This window comes from Salmo salar, chromosome 27 (assembly GCF_965601325.2).
Source record: "Salmo salar chromosome 27, fSalSal1, whole genome shotgun sequence".
NCBI lineage: Eukaryota > Metazoa > Chordata > Actinopteri > Salmoniformes > Salmonidae > Salmo > Salmo salar.
The window spans coordinates 34407964-34425126 of record NC_138317.1 but is presented as its reverse complement, the minus strand read 5'-3'; the positions used below and the strand labels follow the sequence as shown (position 1 = coordinate 34425126).

Here is a 17163-nt window from a genome sequence, read left to right as displayed (position 1 = left end):
GTAGGCTAGAGAGACGAGCTGTACAGTAGGCTAGAGAGACGAGCTGTACAGTAGGCTAGAGAGACGAGCTGTACAGTAGGCTAGAGAGACGAGCTGTACAGTAGGCTAGAGAGACGAGCTGTACAGTAGGCTAGAGAGACGAGCTGTACAGTAGGCTAGAGAGACGAGCTGTACAGTAGGCTAGAGAGACGAGCTGTACAGTAGGCTAGAGAGACGAGCTGTACAGTAGGCTAGAGAGACGAGCTGTACAGTAGGCTAGAGAGACTAGCTGTACAGTAGGCTAGAGAGACTAGCTGTACAGTAGGCTAGAGAGACGAGCTGTACAGTAGGCTAGAGAGACAGACTAGCTGTACAGTAGGCTATAGAGACTAGCTGTACAGTAGGCAAGAGAGAGACTAGCTGTACAGTAGGCTAGAGAGAGACTAGCTGTACAGTAGGCTAGAGAGAGACTAGCTGTACAGTAGGCTAGAGACTAGCTGTACAGTAGGCTAGAGACTAGCTGTACAGTAGGCTAGAGAGAGACTAGCTGTACAGTAGGCTAGAGAGACGAGCTGTACAGTAGGCTAGAGAGACTAGCTGTACAGTAGGCAAGAGAGAGACTAGCTGTACAGTAGGCTAGAGAGAGACTAGCTGTACAGTAGGCTATAGAGACAGACTAGCTGTACAGTAGGCTATAGAGACTAGCTGTACAGTAGGCAAGAGAGAGACTAGCTGTACAGTAGGCTAGAGAGAGACTAGCTGTACAGTAGGCTAGAGAGAGACTAGCTGTACAGTAGGCTAGAGACTAGCTGTACAGTAGGCTAGAGACTAGCTGTACAGTAGGCTAGAGAGAGACTAGCTGTACAGTAGGCTAGAGAGACTAGCTGTACAGTAGGCTATAGAGACTAGAGAGACTAGCTGTACAGTAGGCTAGAGAGACTAGAGAATTTAGCTGTACAGTAGTCTAGAGACTAGCTGTACAGTAGGCTAGAGCGGCTAGCTGTACAGCAGGCTAGAGAGTACAGGTCGACCGATTATGATTTTTCAACGCCGATACCGATTACTGGAGGACCTAAAAGCCGATACCGATTAAAATCGGCCGATTTTTTTATTTTTATTTGTAATAAAGACAATTACAACAATACTGAATGAACACTTATTTTAACTTAATAAAATACATCAAATCAATTTAGCCTCAAATAAATAATGGTTTAAATAATGCAAAAACAAAGTGTTGGAGAAGAAAGTAAAAGTGCAATATGTGCCATGTAAGAAAGCTAACGTTTAAGTTCCTTGCTCAGAACATGAGAACATATGAAAGCTGGTGGTTCCTTTTAACATGAGTCTTCAATATTCCCAGGTAAGAAGTTTTAGGTTGTAGTTATTATAGGAATTATAGGACTATTTCTCTCTATACGATTTGTATTTCATATACCTTTGACTATTGGATGTTCTTATAGGCACTTTAGTATTGCCAGTGTAACAATATAGCTTCCGTCCCTCTCCTCGCCCCTACCTGGGCTCGAACCAGGAACACAGACAACAGCCACCCTCGAAGCAGCGTTCCCCATCGCTCCACAAAAGCCGCAGCCCTTGCAGAGCAAGGGGAACAACTACTCCAAGTCTCAGAGCGAGTGACGTTTGAAACACTATTAGCGCGCACCCCGCTAACTAGCTAGCCATTTCACATCGGTTACACCAGCCTAATCTCGGGAGTTGATAGGCTTGAAGTCATAAATTGCAAAGAGCTGCTGGCAAACGCAGTAAAGTGCTGTTTGAATGAATGCTTACGAGCATGCTGCTGCCTACCACGCTCAGTCAGACTGCTCTATCAAATATCAAATCATAGACTTAATTATAACATAATAACACACAGAAACACGTTAATATGGTCAAATCCGGAAACTATCATTTCGAAAATAAAATGAGTATTCTTTCAGTGAAATACGGAACCGTTCCGTATTTTATCTAATGGGTGGCATCCCTAAGTCTAAATATTCCTGTTACATTGCACAACCTTCAATGTTATGTCATAATTACGTAAAATTCTGGCAAATTAGCTCGCAACAAGCCAGGGGGCCCAAACTGTTGCATATACCCTGACTCTGCGTGCACTGAACGCAAGAGAAGTGACACAATTTCACCTGGTTAATATTGCCTGCTAACATGAATTTCTTTTAACTAAATATGCAGGTTTAAAAATATATACTTCTGTGTATTGATTTTAAGAAAGGCATTGATGTGTATGGTTAGGTACAGTCGTGCAACGATGATGCATTTTTCGCAAATGCGCTTTTGCTAATCATCCTCCGTTTGGCGAAGTCGGGTGTCTTTGTTAGGAAGAAATAGTCTTCACAACGAGCCAGGCGGCCCAAACTGCTGCATATACCCTGACTCTGTTGCACAGAACACAAGAGAAGTGACACAATTTCCCTAGTTAAAATAAATTCATGTTAGCAGGCAATATTAACTAAATATGCAGGTTTAAAAATATATACTTGTGTATTGATTGTAAGAAAGGCGTTGATGTTTATGGTTAGGTACACATTGGTGCAACGACAGTGCTTTTTTCGCGAATGCGCTTGTTAAATCACCCGTTTAGCGAAGTAGGCTATGATTCAATGATAAATTAACAGGCACCGCATCGATTATATGCAACGCAGGACAAGCCAGATAAACTAGTAATATCATCAACCATGTGTAGTTAACTAGTGATTATGTTGAAATTGATTGTTTTTTTATAAGATAAGTTTAATGCTAGCTAGCACCTTACCTTGGCTCCTTGCTGCACTCGCATAACAGGTAGTCAGTCTGCCACGCAGTCTCCTCGTGGAGTGCAATGTAATCGGCCATGATCGGTGTCGAAAAATGGCGATTACCGACTGTTATGAAAACTTGAAATCGGCCCCAATTAATCGGCCATTCCGATTAATCGGTCGACCTCTACTAGAGAGACTAGAGAGTTTAGCTGTACCGTAGGCTAGAGAGACTAGCTGTACCGTAGGCTAGAGAGACTAGAGTTTATTTATTTATTTATTTCACCTTTATTTAACCAGGTAGGCAAGTTGAGAACAAGTTCTCATTTACAATTGCGACCTGGCCAAGATAAAGAAAAGCAGTTTGACACATACAACAACACAGAGTTACACATGGAGTAAAATAAACATACAGTGGGGGAAAAAAGTATTTGATCCCCTGCTGATTTTGTAAGTTTGCCCACTGATACAGAAAGGATCAGTCTATAATTTTAATGGTAGGTTTATTTCAACAGTGAGAGACAGAATAACAACAAAAATATCCAGAAAAACGCATGTCAAAAATGTTATAAATTGATTTGCATTTTAATGAGGGAAATAAGTATTTCACCCCCTCTCAATCAGAAAGATTTCTGGCTCCCAGGTGTCTTTTATACAGGTAACGAGCTGAGATTAGGAGCACACTCTTAAAGGGAGTGCTCCTAATCTAAGTTTGTTACCTGTATAAAAGACACCTGTCCACAGAAGCAACCAATCAATCAGATTCCAAACTCTCCACCATGGCCAAGACCAAAGAGCTCTCCAAGGATGTCAGGGACAAGATTGTAGACCTACACATGGCTGGAATGGGCTACAAGACCATCGCCAAGCAGATTGGTGAGAAGGTGACAACAGTTGGTGCGATTATTCGCAAATGGAAGACACACAAAAGAACTGTCAATATCCCTCGGCCTGGGGCTCCATGCAAGATCTCACCTCGTGGAGTTGCAATGATCATGAGAACGGTCAGGAATCAGCTCAGAACTACACGGGAGGACCTTGTCAATTATCTCAAGGCAGCTGGGACCATAGTCACCAAGAAAACAATTGGTAACACACTACGCCGTGAAGGACTGAATCCTGCAGCACCCGCAATGTCCCCCTGCTCAAGAAAGCACATATATATGCCCGTCTGAAGTTAGCCAATGAACATCTGAATGATTCAGAGGACAACTGGGTGAAAGTGTTGTGGTCAACTCAACTCGCCGTGTTTGGAGGAGGAGGAATGCTGCCTATGACCCCAAGAACACCATCCCCACAGTCAAACATGGAGGTGGAAACATTATGCTTTGGGGTGTTTTTCTGCTAAGGGGACAGGACAACTTCACCGCATCAAAGGGATGATGGACGGGGCCATGTACCGCCAAATCTTGGGTGAGAACCTCCTTCCCTCAGCCAGGGCATTGAAAATGGGTCGTGGATGGGTATTCCAGCATGACAATGACCCAAAACACACGGCCAAGGCAACAAAGGAGTGGCTCAAGAAGAAGCACATTAAGGTCCTGGAGTGGCCTAGCCAGTCTCCAGACCTTAATCCCATAGAAAATCTGTGGAGGGAGCTGAAGGTTCGAGTTGCCAAACGTCAGCCTCGAAACCTTAATGACTTGGAGAAGATCTGCAAAGAGGTGTGGGACAAAATCCCTCCTGAGATGTGTGCAAACCTGGTGGCCAACTACAAGAAACGTCTGACCTCTGATTGCCAACAAGGGTTTTGCCACCAAGTACTAAGTCATGTTTTGCAGAGGGGTCAAATACTTATTTCCCTCATTAAAATGCAAATCATTTTATAAAATTTTTGACATGCGTTTTTCTAGATTTTTTTTATTGTTATTCTGTCTCTCGCTGTTCAAATAAACCTACCATTAAAATTATAGACTGATAATTTCTTTGTCAGTGGGCAAACGTACAAAATCAGCTGGGAATCAAATACAATCTTGTCCCTGACATCCTTGGAGAGCTATAAAATACACCTGGGAGCCAGAAATCTTTCTGATTGAGACAGGGTCAAATACTTATTTCCCTCATTAAAATGCAAATCAATTTATAACATTTTTGTCATGCGTTTTTCTGGATATTTTTGTTGTTATTCTGTCTCTCACTGTTGAAATAAACTATTAAAATTATAGACTGATCCTTTCTTTGTCAGTGGGCAAACGTACAAAATCAGCAGGGAATCAAATACTTTTTTCCCCCACTGTACCTGCTGGAGCGCGTGCTATGGGTGGGTGCTGCTATGGTGACCAGCGAGCTGAGATAAGGGGGAACTTTACCTAGCAGGGTCTTGTAGATGACCTGGAACCAGTGGGTTTGGCGACGAGTATGAAGCGAGGGCCAGCCAACGAGAGCGTACAGGTCGCAGTGGTGGGTAGTATATGGGGCTTTGGTGACAAAACGTATGGTACTGTGATAGACTGCATCCAATTTATTGAGTAGGGTATTGGAGGCTATTTTGTAAATGACATCGCCGAAGTCGAGGATCGGTAGGATGGTCAGTTTTACGAGGGTGTTTGGCAGCATGAGTGAAAGATGCTTTGGTTGCGAAATAGGAAGCCAATTCTAGATTTAACTTTGGATTGGAGATGTTTGATGTGAGTCTGGAAGGAGAGTTTAGTCTAACCAGACACCTAGGTATTTGTAGATGTCCACATATTCTAAGTCAGAACCGTCCAGAGTAGTGATGCTGGACGGGCGGGCAGGTGCTGGTAGCGATCGGTTGAAGAGCATGCATTTAGTTTTACTAGCGTTTAAGAGAAGTTGGAGGCAACGGAAGGAGAGTTGTATGGCATTGAAGCTCGTAGTTTAGCTGTACAGTAGGCTAGAGAGACTAGAGAGTTTAGCTGTACAGTAGGCTAGAGAGACTAGAGAGTTTAGCTGTACAGTAGGCTAGAGAGACTAGAGAGTTTAGCTGTACAGTAGGCTAGAGAGACTAGAGAGTTTAGCTGTAGCCATCTGAAGGATTTACATCCAGCCATGATCCTATGTCACTTTGTGTGCTGGAATAGAGAGAATTTGCATATGAGCCGAACACTGCACCTTGCCGTCAATGACCTGTAATACTAACTGCACTATACTGTACTATGTAGGCTACACCTCTGCACAACACTGGATGTGGACTGCAGGCCTATACAGTGCTGTGAAAAGTATTTGCCCCCTTTCTAATTTAGCATATTTTTTATACTGAATGTTAAATAAAGATCTTCAACCAAAACCTAATATTAGATAAAGGGAACTTGAGTGAACAAATAACACAACAATGACATAACTATTTCATTTGTTTCATAAACAATCATATGCAACACCCAATGCCCCCTGTGTGAAAAAGTAATTGCCCCCACTGGTTGTACCACCTTTAGCTGCAATGACTCCAACCAAACACTTCCTGTAGTTGTTGATCAGTCTCTCACTGTGGAGGAATTTTGGCCCACCCTTCCGTGCAGAACTGCTTTCACTCAGCGACATTTGTGGGCTTTCAAGCATGAACTGCTTGTTTAAAGTCCTGACACAACATCTCAATTGGGATTAGGTCCTGACTTTGACTAGGCCATTCCTAAACTTAAAATGTTGCTTTTTAGACATTTCCAAGTAGACTTGATTGTGTGTTTTGGATCATTGTCTTGCTGCATGACCCAGCTGTGCTTCAGCTCAGACAGATGGCCTGACATTCTCCTGTAGAATTCTCTGACACAGAGCAGAATTCATGGTTCCTTCTATTAAGGCACATCATCCATGTCCTGAGGCAGCAAAGCATCCCAAACCATCACACTAGCACCACCATGCATTCCACAGTAAGAACCTTATACCAACGGTGATGTATGGTGGTGGTAGTGTGATGGTTTGGGGACAGAATTTCTCCACAGCGATGTGGAGACTGACCAACAACTACAGGAAGTGTTTGGTTGCAGTCATTGCAGCTAAAGGTGGTACAACCAGTTATTGAGTTTAACGGGGCATAAACTTATTCGCACAGGGAAATTGGGTGTTGCATAACGTTGTATATTAAATTAACAAGTATTCTTTTTTTGTTATTTGTAAACTCAGGTTCTCTTTATCTAATATCAGGTTTCAGTTGAAGATCTGATAACATTCAGTATCAAAAATATGCAAAAATAGAGAATATCAGAAAGGGGGCAAATACTTTTTCACAGCACTGTGTACATGTCACGGCAGCATCCCTCTCGCTGTATACTGTTGCGGACAAATATATTGTCACCACTTTTCTTAAATAAATCCTTAATTCTTCTAAAATAAGTTGAAACTGAAAAACACCTTTGGTCTCCACACCTTAAGATAACTGCAGACAACTGCTTATCGTAGCCATCAATGAGCTTGCTGCACCTTTCTACTTGCAAATAAATGCTTCAGAGTTCAAGTAACAGACACATCAACTGTTCAGAGGAGACTGCGTGAATCAGGCTTTCATGGTCAAATTGCTGCAATGAAACCACTACTAAAGGACACCAATAAGAAGAAGAGACTTGCTTGGGCCAGGAAACACGAGCAATGGGCATTAGACCGGTGGAAATCTGATGAGTTGGACCGCAGAGTGAAGGAAAAGCAGCCAACAAGTGCTCAGCATATGTGGGAACTCCATTAAGACTATTGGAAAAGCATTCCTCACAAAGCTGGTTGAGAGAATGCCAATAGGTGTGCAAAGCTGTCATCAAGGCAAAGGGTTTTACTTTGAAGAATCTCAAATATACAATATATTTGGATCCATTTAACACTTTTTTGGTTACTTTTTTGGTTACTACATGATTCCATGTGTTATTTCATAGTTTTGATGTCTTCACTATTATTCTACAATGTAGAAAATGGTAAAAATAAAGAAAAATCCTTGAATGAGTAGCTGTGTCCAAACTTGACTGGTACTGTATGTATGTATGTATGTATGTATGTATGTATGTATGTATGTATGCATGCATGTATGTATGTATTTCTGGTGAGACAAGCTTTTAAATGGATAGTCGTTGGCAAAATGACTGGAAGTCTATGGGAACAGCCAGCACGTCATTGCCCTAACATTAGTAGCAATGCTCTCTCCCCCCCTTACCCTTGCCACCACTGCTGAAAAAAAATCCTAGGGGAAACACATTGTCACTGGAATGTATTTGGCAGGCATTCTAAAAGTGGTTACGTTAGTATGGACATGGGAGCATCGCCAATGTCTTCATCTGCAACCGAAGAAGAAGAAGAACACCCCTGACAAAGAGCTACAGTCAATCAACAACAGTCTTATTAAAGTACAAACACAGAACAGGGCTGCTGCTTTCACTGTGACATCCATCTCAGAGACCAGTCAAACAAGTTGCACTGACAACACTCACTGTAACTCAGAAAATGTGTGTGAGTAGATTTTATCTGTGTCGCTGAATGGTAGACCGCAGATGAACAGCGGGCCAACATGAAATATGAGGGTCAATATGTGAGCGTTTACTCGCTTTTAAACATTCAGCACTGAAAAAAACTCAAAATAGGTGCTAGTACATTCTGTATTCCACTATGATGTCATCTGTCTCACTGAATGGTGTAGTTTGAAGTTTCTCTAGCAGACGCTGATCTTGGGTCAGTTTTGCATTTCCATCACTAATGGTTAAGGTTGGAAATGGGGATGCTGATCCTTGATCTGTACCTATGGGAAATTTCCCCCGGCATTTCACTGAACCGTACACCAGAGAGGAACAGCTGACCAGCTCGAACTACAAGAGCCAACAGGCCTATACTCCCTGTAAACATTTGACACAGAAAAAGCTCTGGACGACAATAACAACTCTTCAGTGATTACACTGAGCGTAAACACTATACTAAGACCGACAGGCCGACCATATGAAACTGGACCAGGAGGTTGATAAATAAAGTTAGGCTATAACATGTCTTCCACATACCTCCGTTACACTGACGAAAATTGTCTAAAGCCTACAGTGAAAGCTTGTCGTTCAGCTTTACTTTCTCTTTAATGGACTTGATGCATCTTGTCTGATGTTAGCCCAAACTGTCAAATGAAAATAGCCGATGTCTCCTTGTATGTTGACAGATTTAGTTTCAAAGACTTTGGGGAAAACTTTGGCAAAGTGCTTGTTTCCCCTGATGTTTAGGTTGTGGTCTGGATGCAGCGGAGCCAGCAGAAGTGGGTGTGTCAGTAGATGGCTAAAGGTACAGCTACATTTGTACATCTTCAGCATAAGGCCTACATTTTGTTCCAACAGAGTGCAAATAAATCATATCTAGTTCATGAAACTTGACAGGCTTTAATTATAGACAATACAGAAACAATACAGAAACACGTATCACTGTAATGCAGAGTCTAGAGATCCCCTTCAGTTTAAAGAAGATGAGGCTTACTGTGAGTGTGAGCTATAATAACTCAACTTGGGACTGCGAAGGGTTTAAAAGCATTGCACCTTTAGAATGAACATATAACCATGTTAAATCAGGGAATATAAACTCTAGCTAAAACCAATGCATTTTGTTGTTACCAACTGTTTGTTACAAAATAACAGTAGTATAAAAGTTATTTGCATGGACTGACATGGGTTAGCTATTATTAGGTTCGCCTAGCTCAGCTGTCATGACAGACAACTAAATTAGCTGGTTAATAAATCTCAGATATTGAGGCTCTTTGATTAGATTACCAACTAGTTAGCTAGCTAGCTAAGGTTAGCTTGTTACTGACCGGGAGCTGGATGACCATGGTTCGAAACCTTCAGGAACAAGACATTTACATCCAACGTAAATTTACTAAACACCCAACTAGCCACGTTTGGCAAGAACACAAAGTTCCTGTAGCAAAAGACCAAGCAATCCTAGCTACCTACTGTAGTTAGCTACTGTAGCTAGCTAACCTACTTGATAGTTAGCTAACTCTAGCCCTGTGCGACCAGAGCTGATCTATGTATTCGTTTGCTAATCAGATTACACCTGATTAGCCACGTGTACAAATTAACTTCATTCTTACTTTATTACCTAGTCCACTACATTCCGTGTTCCTGGAAGCTGCTCGGCGTTCTGTCTCCGACTCAACCTCTGGCTTGCATCTGTCTAGCTCGATCTCAGACTGCAGCTTTCAACACAACCACATCCCTTCACGTTGATGATGGTCCGGAGCGCTGGCTAGCTCGGGCTGTCACTTTTCCGTTCTGGAATGTATCTTGCCAGCTCTTGTTTTCACTCGATTTCAAAGGAATTCTTGAAGCTGTGTAATAAATGAGACTACATGTATGCGTACTTGTACTGGAAATATTTCTGACCTTAAAACCTCTTGTTATTACGAAATTCAGGTACTTGGTTGATCACTCACTAGGAAGTTTGCAAATGTGGCGATTTGATCTGAATAAACCACGTGACCAAAGCATTGTGGAAAAATAATATTAAAGACAGCACAGAATTTTAAACAATGTTCCAAAATGAACAAGGATGTTTCACTTGTAACACTTTTTCCAATGTCACAAATAATAAAATAATAACAAAGTAATGCATCTTATCTTTTGTATGTGCGTGTGTGTGCGTGTGCTTGCGAGCGTGCATGTGTGTATGTTTGACCTTACGTGACAGTTTACCCGTTAATCCCTACCTCTTTAACCTCCATTAGATATATTCTGTCCATGGACGAAGTGTGGTTTACAGGTTAGATAACATGCATTGTTCAATGAGATTTTCATGAGTCCCAGTCTGAACTCTTAATGTGTCTTTGTCTGGGCTTATGTTTGAAAATGTATGATATTATAAACAAAAGGTCCATATATGCAGAAATGTAAAAGAAAGTGGAAAACCCTCATACATTTGTTTGGGAATGGAGGAGTTAACTGCATCGAACCTTTGGACCATAACTGTTTGGTCTTTGAGTTTATAACTGTTGGTCAAAAGAATGCCCCAAAGAACTTGATATTTCCAAAACCTTTCTTTCACATCCTACAGACCGTTGTTAATTAACTGGATTAACTGGACTTCAACCCCACCGGGTTTGTTGTCGAGGGCAGCCTAGGTCTGGCGGATATAACTGCACTTCAACCCCACCGGGTTTGTTGCGGAGGGCAGGGCAGCCCAGGTGTGGCAGATCTCAACAGTAAACTATAGAATACTCTGTGTACACAGACTCCATAGGCATTGCAATGCTAATAACAAAGGTATGGCATGAGAACAAGAGGAACAGTGTTTACATTTTTACTGATTTATTTTATGCAGAGCTCTCAGTCAGTTTAAGTTTATTTGCCAAATAAATACATTGGAAATCTGACTCACAGTAAAAGAAAAGGAATTATAATATGAATTTGACTTTAGAGCATTTGTATCCACATCCCACATGTCACGCCCTGGCCATAGAGGGTTTTGTTCTCTATTTTGGTTAGGCCAGGGTGTGACTAGGGTGGGCATTCTATGTCCTTTTTTCTATGTTTTGTATTTCTTTGTTTTGGCCGGGTATGGTTCTCAATCAGGGACAGCTGTATATCGTTGTCTCTGATTGGGAGCCATACTTAGGCAGCCTGTTTTCCTTTGGGTTTTATGGGTGGTTAATTTCTGTTTAGAGTTGATGTTCCTGACAGAACTGTTTAGCTGTTGTTCATGTTCTTGTTTTGTTTAAGTGTTCTATTAAAAACTTAAATGATGAGCACTGTCCACGCTGCGCCTTGGTCTACTCCATTTGACAGCCGTTACAGAACCACCCACCACAAGCGGACCAAGCAGCGTGGAAAAGAGGACTGGACATGGGAGGACATCCTGGACGGCAAGGGATCCTACATGTGGGAAGAGATCCTGGCCGGAAGGGATCGCCTCCCATGGGAACAGGTGGAGGCAGTCAGGAGAGCGGAGGCAGCCAGGAAGGAAGGACCAACGGCAACGGTATGAGGGAACACGGCTGGCAAGGAAGCCCGAGAGGCAGCCCCCCCCCCCCCCCAAAAAAAGAATGGGGGGCACACGGGGAGTATGGCAGAGTCAGGTTGGAGACCTGAGCCAGCTCCCCGTGCTTACCGTGGCGTGCGTTGTACTGGTCAGACACCGTGTTATGCGGTGGAGCGCATGGTGTCTCCAGTGCGCGGTCACAGCCCGGTACGTTACATCCCAGCTCCCCGCATCTGCCGGGCTAGGGTGAGGATCCAACCAGGAAGGATTGGGCCAGTACTACTCTCCAGACCTCCAGTGCGTCTCCTCGGGCCAGGATATCCTGCACCGGCTCTGCGCACTATGTCTCCAGTGCGTCGGCACAGCCCAGTGCATCCTGTGCCTGCGCCCCGCACGTGCCGGGCCAAGGTCACCATCCAGCCAGGACGGGTTGTGCAGGCTCTCAGCTCGAGACCTCCAGTGCGCCTCCACGGCCCAGGGTATCCGATGCCTCGGTCAAGGACAAGGCCTCCTGCGTGTCTCCCCAGCCTGGTGAGTCCTGTGCCTGCTCCCAGAGCCAGGCCTCTTGCGTGTCTCCTCAGCCTGGTGAATCCTGTACCTGTGCCCAGAGCCAGGCCTCCTGCAAGTCTCCCCAGCCTGGTGCGTCCTGTGCCTGCTCCCAGAGCCAGGCCTCCTGCTTGTCTCCCCAGCCTGGTGAGTCCTGTGCCTGTGCCCAGAGCCAGGCCTCCTGCGTGTCTCCCCAGCCTGGTGAGTCCTGTGCCTGCGCCAAGAGCCAGGCCTACTGAAAGACCCGCCAGTCCGGAGCCGCCAGAACCACCCGCCAGTCCGGAGCCGCCAGAGCCGCCCACCTGTCCGGCGCCGCCAGAGCCGCCCGCCTGTCCGGCGCAGCCAGAGCCGCCCGCCTGTCTGGCGCCCGCTGCTAGGGTCCCCATTCCAGAAACACCACCTACGTGGGCCAAGCCGAAGGTGGAGCGGGGTCCACGTCCTGCACCAGAACCGCCGCCGTAAGGAAGGCCCAACCGGACCCTCCCCTTTAGAGTCAGGTTTTGCGGCCGGAGTCCGCACCTTTGGGGGGGGGGGGTACTGTCACGCCCTGGCCATAGAGGGTTTTGTTCTCTATTTTGGTTAGGCCAGGGTGTGACTAGGGTGGGCATTCTATGTCCTTTTTTCTATGTTTTGTATTTGTTGGTTTTGGCCGGGTATGGTTCTCAATCAGGGACAGCCGTATATCGTTGTCTCTGATTGGGATCCATACTTAGGCAGCCTGTTTTCCTTTGGGTTTTGTGGGTGGGTAATTGTTGGTCCCGTGTGGCTCAGTTGGTAGAGCATGGTGTTTGCAACGCCAGGGTTGTGGGTTCAATTCCCACGGGGGACCAGTACAGAAGAAAAAAATGTATGAAATGTATGCATTCACTACTGTAAGTCGCTCTGGATAAGAGCGTCTGCTGAATGACTAAAATGTTCATTTCTGTTTAGAGTTGCTGTTCCTGGCAGAACTGTTTGGCTGTCGTTAATTTTCTTGTTTTGTTTAAGTGTTATATTAATCTTAAATGATGAGCACTCTCCACGCTGCGCCTTGGTCTACTCTATTTGACAGCCGTTACACCACATCTATAGCTATTGAGGAAGACCGAAGTTAGATCACTGAAACCCTAAACACTGAAAATATGGAAGGAATTACATTCCAATAGATAAAATTCATGATATGTCAGCCGGCTATTAGCAAAAGGGTTTTGTGTGAAACATTTAAGTGCCGTCTCAGTTCACAGTGTCAAGAGAATATTTCTTATGTTGGATCAATACCAACACATGGTTTATGGTTTCATAACTTAAAACAGGTTTTAGGCTTCAATCTGAAATGACAGGCTGTGGAATAAGTTATGGGCTGAAGTTATTAGTTCAGTGCAGGGACTAGCACTGATAAAATAAGAAATGTGATACTGGAATTTTTCAATATGTGACGCAAATGCTGAAGATATTCAATGAAGCCAGTTATGATTTTTGTAAATAACTCCCAAGTTAAATAATTCACAAAACAGAGAATCGTGTGTCACAGTGTAATAACATAATTATAATTCCAATAATAGATAACAGGTGTGGGCCATACTCTCCCTATTTGAAACAAATGACAGCTACATATTGCCAAAGAAAATGATTAATTAACTGTTTAACATCTGGGCCTGTCTGCATATGCTATGCACAGTTGCACACAATTCTCCCTTCCCTCTCAGCATATTTACTTTATAGGGATTGGTTTGTTGTCTTTTCCTCTAGGGGTCCTGTTCATACCGGACCAGGCCCGGATGGACAGCAGTGTGCCAGGCTGCCAACCAACTTTTCTTTTCCCTCCCTTCTCTTTTTCCCATTGAAAACAATTGACACTTCTTTCTCTCCCAGGAACCCCCAGCCGGAACTAGAGGGGTCCCGTTTCCCTGATACCATTTGAAATCTCAAGCGACTGAAGAAAAGGGATTATTGTACTGTCACGCTCGTCGTTAGAAATGGTGGACCAAAACGCAGCAGGTATGTGTATACTCATCTTCTTTATTTACCGGAAAAGAAGGAAAAACCAAACAAACACGTATACAAAAATAAACAAAAAAACAATGAACGACAAAATGACAGCCTTGAAGGCACCACAGCAATCCAAGAACAATCTCCCACAAAATACAAGACAAACACACCCAACTAATATAGGACTTCCAATCAAAGGCAACACCAAACAGCTGCCTTCAATTGGAAGTCCACCCCAATTAACTCAACATAGAAACACACTCACTAGACTACACATAGAAATACATAAACATAGACCATAACCCAAAACCCGGAAATAATAAATCAAACGCCCTCCTAACTAACACACCACCCCGAACCACATAAAACAAATACCCTCTGCCACGTCCTGACCAAACTACAATAACAATTAACCCCTATACTGGCCAGGACGTGACATGTACAGTCTTATGTTTCAACCATTCCTGAATTCAAATACTTAATTAGTTTAATTGAATTGTACAAGTTTGCTTATCCATGTGTTCCTAAATAAATACGAATGCTCATTCAATTCATTGATTAGAATTAAACATTCTTTAAAAAAATGTATTACAATGTGTTGACAACTATGGTGTCACTGTGAGATCCCATGACACGACAGTGGTAGGCCTACATACAAAGACCAACAATTTGTGCTCATTCCATGAAGGACCGTGATGAAGGACAAATAAAGTTGATTCAGATCCTAATCTGTAAATAATGTATTCCAGCAATAAATGTATAAAATAAACAGGCCAGAAGGGCTTTTTTCTGGTTGGCCTGATTAAGCCTATTAGCTTACGTTTTATTGTAATCTGGAGGGTCGTTTCAGGTCAAACACAGTTCAAAATCAATCAACACCTCTCTCATCTTGGGACCTTCAAATGGATTTTCAAGTATTCAATATGAAACGCTCTATATTAGACCAGTCGTTATTTACTGCTTGGTGGTAAATCATTTAGCAAAGTGTACAATGCCATCTAGTGGCTATCTTATATTGTACATTATAGTACACTTTCTCTGGTGCTACAATTGTCAGATCTGGGAGTTCAAGTCACAAAGTAGAAGACTCATCTGACATTCCTTCTTTTCACTCTTACACCACCTTCATGCACCTCAGCAGACGTGTCGTAGATTCCACAGAGGAACCTTTACCAGAGCAAGCCAAAGACATCTCCTCAAATTCCATCCATAAGCATGTGAACTTCTTCTATCTGCAATGTATATGTCTCAGTGGTGGCTGGTGGGCGGAGACATAGGAGGACAGGCTCGTTGTAATGGCTGGAATGAATGGAACCGTATCGAACACATCCTTTCCATGTGTTTAATGTGTTTGATACATTTACATTTACATTTACATGATACCTTTCCATTAATTCTATGCCAGCCATTACAATAAACCCTTCCTCCTATATCTCTGCCCACCATCCACCACTGGTATGTAGAGCATTGTTCAAGGATATGCCATTTATGTAAAGGAGAGAGAACTGAATTGGCAGAAAACTGAAAGTACACCCCAAAACCATTGAGCGTCACTGTTGCATTTCAACAACATCAAGTGCTGCAGGTAGCCTAGCAGTTAGAGCATTGGGCCAGTGTCCGAAAGGTCACTGGTTACATTATCCGAGCTGACAAGGTGAAAAATCTGTCTGTACCATTGAGCAAGGCACTTACCCCACATTTTTTGCTCTGTAAAACAACACACTTCACTGCACCTATCCAGTGTATGTGACAATATAACATCTATCCCCAATAACTACATTTTCAAATGACCTCACTAAAATGGCATGGTCATGTAATTACTACAGTGCCCTGAACACTTAACTCTCTGTTCATTTGGTTCAGCCATGCAATAAATCACAGTGAGTAGCGGTCTATGGGAAGGTCTTTCAAATACTTTGAGCGTTTGCTTTAGCCTGCCTAGAGGGTAATTCTATTGATTCCATGAAGCTAGGGAAGCTCAATCAAGCCATGATTAAGTATTTTAAATGTGTTAAATTAGTATTTTAACCCAGGTCTGACATATTCAGACTCCTCTCCTTATGAGGTTCAGCCATTAGAAAGGAATAGTAAGGGTGAGGTCTGTGGAACATTTGAAATATGAACCAGTGTCGTAGTTGTAGTACAGTAGTGCATCATCTGTAATTGATGAAAATATACTCTGACACGTTCATTTGGGAGAGCGAGGGTCTGAGGGTACTCAGGTAATGAGTCACTCACTGGGCCAACCAAGGTCAAAAGACTGGTCAAAAACCCAATTAGTGTGTTCACTCATTGACAAACCTTGCCAGTCCTGGCAACGTATCCACAAAGCGGCTCAGAGTAGGAGTGCAAGCCCCATACTATTGTGGAGGACTTAATTATTCCTGCTGCCGCGGATATGGCTGTGACAATGCTGGGGGAAAAGGCCAAAATAACTATACAGACAATGTCTTCATCAAACAACACTGTTTCACGACACATCCGTGACATGGCAGGAGATGTTTTGAAACAATTACTGCTTCGCATACAAGCCAGTGAATTCTATGCGTTACAGCTGGATGAGTCAACAGATGTGGCGAGCCTGGCACAGCTTCTGGTATATGTCCGTTACATTTTTGGGGGGTCAATTAAGGAAGACATCCTCTTCTGCAAACCACTGGAAACCAGGACAACATGAGAGGATATTTTTAAAGTATTGGACAGCTTTGTGACATCAAATGGACTTTGGTGGTCAAGATGTGTTGGTATCTGTACTGATGGCGCAAAAGCCATGACAGAGAGACATAGTGGAGTGGTAACACGCGTGCAAGCAGTTTATCCCGACGCCACTTGGGTACACTGCAGCATCAACTGAGAGGCTTTGGACACTACAGTGAAAATTGTTAACTTTGTTAAAGCAAGGCCTCTGAACTCTCGTGGATTTTCTGCATTTTGCAATGATATGGGCAGCGACCATGTAACGCTTTTACAACATACAGAAGTGCACTGGTTATCAAGGGGCAAAGTATTGACATGTTTTTTTTTTATTGAGAGACGAGCT

At 43.3% G+C, this 17163-nt stretch overlaps 1 protein-coding gene across 2 annotated transcripts in view; it reads right to left on the bottom strand.

The window, feature by feature from the left end:
* The window catches only part of LOC106588954 (polypeptide N-acetylgalactosaminyltransferase 4), a 41415-nt gene extending 31303 nt beyond the window's left edge, over positions 1 to 10112 (bottom strand). Inside the window, exon 1 of one of the 2 annotated variants that reach the window (XM_014178536.3) lies at positions 9727 to 10112. The gene's annotated coding sequence lies outside the window, so the exon portion shown is untranslated. The remainder of the gene's footprint in view (positions 1 to 9726) is intronic. The other variant, XM_082970228.1, reaches the window with a different exon arrangement.
* Between the last annotated feature and the right edge of the window lie 7051 nt (positions 10113 to 17163).